Source organism: Dipteris shenzhenensis, chromosome 33 (genome assembly GCF_047967505.1).
Source record: "Dipteris shenzhenensis isolate YYH24624 ecotype China chromosome 33, Dip_SZ_1.0, whole genome shotgun sequence".
Classification (NCBI taxonomy): domain Eukaryota; kingdom Viridiplantae; phylum Streptophyta; class Polypodiopsida; order Gleicheniales; family Dipteridaceae; genus Dipteris; species Dipteris shenzhenensis.
Window position 1 is genome coordinate 22281007 of NC_141628.1, and position 7094 is coordinate 22288100.

The 7094-nt window shown below is 48.2% G+C and overlaps 1 long non-coding RNA gene across 1 annotated transcript; it reads right to left on the minus strand.

Moving 5' to 3' along the window:
* Positions 1–580: 580 nt before the first annotated feature.
* Positions 581–1305, minus strand: LOC147879834 (uncharacterized). Its single transcript, XR_015540688.1, has 3 exons — positions 1133–1305; positions 963–1037; positions 581–843 (listed from the first exon to the last, which is right to left on the minus strand). It is a non-coding gene; the product is annotated as an uncharacterized LOC147879834 (long non-coding RNA).
* Positions 1306–7094: the final 5789 nt, after the last annotated feature.

A 7094-nucleotide genomic window follows, 5' to 3' on the forward strand; every position in this document is an offset into this window, starting at 1 on the left:
AGAGGTTTCCTTTCGAAGGTTATATGGACGTCCAAATAGAACATATCCGTTACCTACATACTGTAAATTCGGTTTCCGATGAAAAAGGAACTAGAAAAGACCAAACACAGCTGTAAAATACATTTTAATTTTGTAGAACGGCTGTTGACATACCACTCGGTCTTATCCGACCACAACAAACCACATAAATATGGAGGGGTGGACAATCAACACTTCCAAGCAACAGCATCAGTTGATCAGATAAGCCACTTTAAAGTAAATGATAGACGTGTCCAGAAGCGGGTAGACAATTAATTAGGTAACCCTCTTTAACTGGATCATAGATATTCTCGGGACATGAATTCAAAGGGGACTCACATGGAAATCCAAAGAGGGAATCACCCACAAACAGTACAGTATCGATTTGGTTTCCGATGAATGCTTAAATTGAAACGCCAGCTCAAATATAGATCTAAAAAAGAGAACCACCCAACATCGATTTAGTTTTAAATGAGAACTACTTTTCGTATAGAGACCAAACAGAGAAGTTTGCATCGCATCACTTTCGCATTTTTTATTCTTTCTACACCCAAATCAAATATGCCAGAAAGTCAGATTTCATATATATTACGTGCAGAAACGCTGTGGCATGCCAGAATGTGGTGGGTACAATCGGCGGCAACAAGCTATACATAACGCAACATCAGTCTTATTGCTATTACGAGAGGCCAGGAGCCTCCTTGCAGTTCGATTTCCATCTGTTGGAAGGAAATCAGTCTGTTTTAAGTGCAAGAGCAAGGAGAACAGGCACAGCGGGCGCATGTGTTCTCAGCAAACTCAACGACAGCGGCTCCGCTAGAGTACCTGCAGACGCGCACACATGCTTTCGTGCTTAGCGACGGAATATTGTACGAGATATAACTCAATGTGCTCTAAGAAAAGCCAGCTGTGACCGACTTCAACGGGGATCATGATGGGCACACCTCATGTCAGGGGATGTCTCCATGAATATGGAAGTCCTCGGGCCAGAGAGGCAAGGTTGCTCCGATCTCTTGCAGCTGCGAAAGGGAAGCGAACAGAGATAGTTAGAGAGGCGGAGAGATAACAACAGGAATGTGAGGATTTGTGGGATATCATGGATGGAGGGACTTACGTGCAGTTGCTCCCGCAGGAGCAATTGGAGCCGCAAGAGCAGTTTGAGCCGCAGCCAGACATGGTTGTTAAGAAGATGGAGAGGGAGGAGCTTAATAAGAGATGGAGAGGGTGGAAGGAGTTGGAAGAGTAAGGAGATGATGAAAGTTGAAGGCCTCGAGGATGCATTTAAAGGATTTGATTATGCATATGAAGGTTTTGTGAGGCAATTTGATACTCTTTGGGACGTCACAAAGGTAGGTCCCTTGCGAGTCCTACAAGAATGCTAGCAATAATGCATGTTGGGAGCTTCTCCCACCCACCCCTCATATTTAAATAAAGGCAATTTGACAAATAAAACAAGGTGAATCATTTATAGGGCCTGCCAAAGATTAAAAAAGCAAACAAAAAGGAAATGGTGTGGAGGAAGACTCCAGGAGAGAAAGGAGAGAGAGAGAGAGGCGGGAGGGGAGGGAGGGAGGGAGAAAAGGTAGAGATGGTGTGTAAGAAGACTTGAGGAGATAAAGGAGGCGGGGGGGGAGAGAGAGAGAGAGAGAGAGAGAGAGAGAGAGAGAGTCAACCACTTTAGAGTTTGCATTCAAGTCCAATGAAGAAGAGTTAACATGTCCAATAGGAGAAATGCACTTCTAAAAATTCTAAAATTCTAAAAATGCCTAATTTCTGCTTTGCCAAATTTGAAGCGTTGCTAAGGCTACCCAAAGGGCAGGCCAGAAAGCTCAAAAAATATTTGGAAGCCCTCCATATGTTGATAATTCTTGAATTTTGTGTTCATGCCCCTCAAAATAAAGACAATTTGAAATTTCACTCATTAAAAAGATCTTGAATTTTTAGCAATCCTTTCGTACAAGTCAAAAGTACAAAAAATGGCCGTTATGTAAAGTTGAACGTTGGGGGTGCCGATCACATCTTAGTCCTAGTGAAAAAGGATATTCCATCGCTCTATAGTGCATGAACATTGAGACTGGGTCTTTAGAAGGGGGATTGAAACACCCAAGGTGGGATGAGTTGAGTGATATGGTTTCAGAGGATGGTAGCGATTGGGAAGAAACTTGTGGGAGAAGAAACCCCAGTGTCCTTTGCACATAGGGTAATGGTTTACTACCAAAAAGTGAATCAACAACTCCAAGCAATGAAGAGCTTGGTAAGGGGATACCCTTTTATGCTAATACTTTAGCAAAGAGACTATGCAACGAATTTTTTGTGTTAGAGGAAGAAGATGCACGGAAATTGCTACATGCAGAGGGCTTTTGAAAAGCAAGAGATGTAGCAAAGAAACCTTAGTTTGCAGAGGGAAAGAGGCACTTTATTGTCTTTAGGCTTGGGCTTCAAGAGATCAAGATAAAACTTGGCTAACAAAGGGGGGTGTGTATTTCTTTTTCATGGGTACGATTCCCTCAATTCTCAGAGTTGGAAGAGATTCCTGCCTTCAAATGTGACATCCCAGCCTCAAGTTTCTTTGCCAAATTTCTTGGAAAGGGGACTTTTCTTGACATTAGGTTTGTATCATAAGCACTTTGAAATCAAGTAGTAGATAAATTGATCATTCCTTTTTGCTAGTTCCACTATGTTGGTCATTCCTTGGAGCCCGACCTTTAGTATAGATGAATTCATGTTCCACAGATGCCCTGTCTGCCAGTGGAGTTTCTAGGTCAATTGATTGTTCTAGGTAACTCAGTGAGTAGTCTTGCTTCCTCTCTTGGGAGGGTTCTTCTTGTTCCTCCGATTTCAAAATCCTCTCCCAATATTTGTATGCTTGGATCCTTTGGGATAGAAGTCTGGATATTTCAGTTTTACTGGAAGTTGAGCTTCAAGATGGTGTAGTCATTGCTCAACAAGTTTGGTTTGATCCATTCCCAAATGCCTACTACATTTGCCGTGCATCCACTCACTATGCAAAGAATTTTCCAAGACTTGCCCCTAATATAAAATTGGCTCTGGGTGATAAGATGGATGCCTCTCTTCAGTCTAAAATAATCCTACATGATGAATAAGGTCATCGCTTAAGAAAAGACAGTTGAAACTCAATCTCTTGGTTTTGGTGATGAGTTTGTTAAGATGATTTCCTGCCTATTTGTAAATGACTCTACAATACTTTGTTTGAATGGGGGTGTTGTAGGCTGCTTTGATTTGCATTGAACGGTAACACAAGGCTGTCTAGTTGCCCCCACCTCTTTGTTGTTTGTACTATGCCTCTTATGGTTAAGCTTAAGAAATTAGTGAAAAAGGGACTTATGAAGGGTGTGGTCCTTCATTCAAGTTGCCAAATTTGTTCATAGTTATTTGTTGTGCTGACGATATTATGGCTTTTACTCAAGAGGAGCATGAGACTATCTGCTTTGATGGAAGGTATGCAATGATTTTGCAAGGCCTTGAGGTCTAAATGTAGCTAGCCTATAGGTTTTATCTTTAGATCTAGTTTGAATACTCTTCCTGATTGGACCAAGGATCTTCTAATTAAATGGATTATCCATGGTGAAGTGGTAAGATACTTGTGTTCTTTTATCGGCCTTGGGGCTTGAAGGTGAAACAGAGATTTATTTGGTTCTTGAAAAGGATTAAGAAAAAGCTCAAGAGCTATTATGGTCATTTTCTTGGATGGAATGCCAAGCTCATTATTAAGCATATCCTTGCTGCTTCTACTACATATGTGGCCACTAAATGCAGCTTCAAAGAAAGACATTGGATGGAGGTAGAAAGGTTGATGCATCACACATGCTTTCCTTTAGGTAGAGGAGGGTGGAAAGAGAAAGATGCATTATATACCCTGGGAGTCATTTAAGGCCCCGATGGATATGGTTTGCTAGATCTATTAGGACAAAAACCTTGCTTTGATTGGGAAATGGATTCCTGTACTTTTCAAAGATAAATCTCCATCGATTGAATGGTGGGGGCTAGTACTTGGTGTTTGCTCTCGTGGTATGACAAATTGTTCTCATATTTTCTTGATGTTGTTTCTAGTCTTGTTGCTATTGGGAGGATTTCTATTAACACATTATCATGGAAAGAGTGTGGTGGGTTGAGGGATGATGCTAGTTTGAGAAAAGGAATTTGGCGGGACAGGGCCATAGCTATCACTAATGCCTTGTTTGCCAAATTGGATCTGTGTTGTGCAAGGAACATTAGTAAGAAGGGGCTTAATTATTGGCATCAAATTTGGGGCCCTACCAAGCAAGAGCTTTGGCTGGTATACATGCCAAATTTATATTAAATGCAAGGGAATATGCCTTAATCCAAGCTGTTCTTAGTCAGGTGTGCAAGGCTTGGACCAGTAATTGTATCCACTCATAGGATTGGATACCTAACCTATGGTTATTTGGAAAGATGAGGCTAAAGAAAGTTACTGCCAAAATTTTGTATAGCAGGTTATTGAAGGTGTAGCCTTTTTTCTCAATCTTAACAAAAAGTGGGGTCTCCATAGGTCTCCCAATTGGTGTAGGGCTTGATATAAAGATATTTCGAAAGGGTGCAGAATAGTGAAATCCATCTTTTTAATGTGGAATCTAGTACACCAATGGTTACTTGTAAGGACAAATCTGGCGAAGCGTTTCCAAGTTAATCCATCATTAGGGGTGAAATGGAGTCTTAAAAGGACCTCCAATTAGGGTTTCCTGATTTTAAGGGATTGAAGAGGGATTTGAGGTGTACCAATGAGAGTGATAGAAGGTGTGGGGCAATTGTATGTTGAGGTGGATGGTGGGAGGGCCAACAGAGAGCCCCTATTAGCTGTTCCCCTTACACTAGGGACCACCCAAACCATCCCCCCCCCCCTTAACCCATGCTTGACCCTCCTCCCATGTGCACCTCCCCCACATGAGCCCAAATCTGCCTTCAATGACATAGTAGGATCCTTGTGGCAAATTTTTCTTTCCCCCTCCCTCTTTCTAGGGCCTCTTCTCCCACTATTATGGTATAGCTTGCCATTTCCTCCATTTTTGTAATGTGAGGGTGCCCTCCCTTGCATTTTCCCTCTTCCCCCTCTTTCTCTGCTCCCTCTTGCTCTGGCATGCTTGTTGCATCTCTCTCTCTCTCTCTCTCTCTCTCTCTCTCTCTCTCTCTCTCTCTCTCTCTCTCTCTCTCTCGCAGCCCCCTCGTCGCTCAACCTCAGCCCCCTCCCTCGCCGCTCCCCTCCCTCGTCGCTCCTCCCCCTCGCCGCTCCTCCCCCTTGCTGCTCTCCCTCGCCGCTCCCCTCGCTCCTCCCCTCGCCTCGCCGCTCCTCCCCCTTGCCACTCAGCCTCAGCCCCCCCTCGTCGCTTAGCCTCAGCCCCCTCCCTCGCCACTCCCCTCCCTTGTCGCTCCTTCCCCTCGCCGCTCCTCCCCCTCGCTGCTCTCCCTCGCCGCTCCCCTCGCCGCTCAGCCTCAGCCCCCTCCCTCGTCGCTCCCCTCCCTCGTCGCTCCTCCCCCTTGCCGCTCTCCCTCGCCACTCTCCCTCGTCGCTCCTCCCCTCGTCGCTCCCCTCGCTACTCTCCCTCGTCGCTCCTCCCCTTGCTGCTCAGCTCAGCCCCCTCACCCTCCCTCGTTGCTCAGCCTCCCCCTCACCCTTGTCGCTCCTCCCCTTGCCACTCCCCTCGCCGCTCTCCCTCGTTGCTCCTCCCCTCGCCGCTCAGCTCCCTCCCCTCACCCCTCCCTCGTCGCTCAGCCTCCCCCTCCCTTGTCTCTCCTCCCGTCGCCACTCAGCTCCCTCCCCTCACCGCCCCTCAGCTCCCTCCCCCTCACCGTCGCTCAGCCCCCTCCCCCTCACCGCCGCTCAGCCCCCTCCCTTGTCGCTCAGCCTCCCCCTCCCTCGTCGCTCAACCCCCTCCCTCGCTGCTCAGCCCCCTCCCCCTCCCTCGTCGCTCAGCCTCCCCCTCACCGCCACTCAGCTCCCTCCCCCTCACCGCCACTCAGCCCCCTCCCTTGTCGCTCAGCCTCCCCCTCCCTCATCGCTCAGCCCCCTCCCTCGCTCCTCAGCCCCCTCCCCCTCCCTCATCGCTCAGCCCCCTCCCACCCCCTCGTCACTCAGCCCCCTCCCCCTCGTCACTCAGCCTCCCCCTCTCCTGTAGCTCTACTCTGCCCCCCCTCCCGTAGCTCTACTCTGCCCCCCCCTCCCGTAGCTCCACTCTACTCCCCCCCCTCCCGCAGCCTCTGCACCATCCCCCCCTCCTGTAGCCTCTGCCCCACACCCTCTCGTAGCCTTCCCGTGGTCTAAGGGCCCTTGTCTGCTGCAAGCCTTGGCTTGCCACTGGCCTTGCGCAGGCCTACGCACCCCTACAGCAATGCTGAACAAGATCTGCCTCCCCTGGAAATCGTGCACTTGAACAAGTCGACCCCACACGCCCACAGCCACTCGTCATCCGATTCAGGGATACTCACGCTCGACTTGCAGCACTCAAGCAGCGTGCTACACTACGGGACCACCCTACTATCTTCATGGATGAGGATCTCACACTTATGCAGGTGGAAGAGCGGTGCACCCTGCTTCAGCAGCGAGATGTAGCCCGTTAGGAGGGGAAGTGGGCTGTCGTTCGAGATGGCCGCCTGTTAGTTGGCCCCCGTCGTCGAGCCCCACCAGGTACTCCAGACACGGTAGCAGACTCCCCCCCCAAATAGGGAGACATGGTCTATGAGACTCAGACTCAAGCACACAGTACCCTTGGCATGCACCGTATGGAACTGTAATGGTATCCTATGGTCTGACCCTGGGAACTTCTAAGAGTCATACATTGGACGTGACATTGTTTTCTATACAGAAACACATGAGAGCCCCGACCCTCTCCCCTTGGTCAGTGGCTATACCTGGGAGTCAGTATTCCGTGAGGAGACCAGATATACTAGGGGGGTCCGAGGGTCAAGCAGAGTTACAGTACTCCTTCGCTCAGCGCTCACGAGCTTAACATCCATGGTTAGATGGGATGCCCATGCCCGTTACCTATGGCTCCGATTCCGACGTCCCTCCACACGCGACCTCTTTATTGCAGTCTACTACT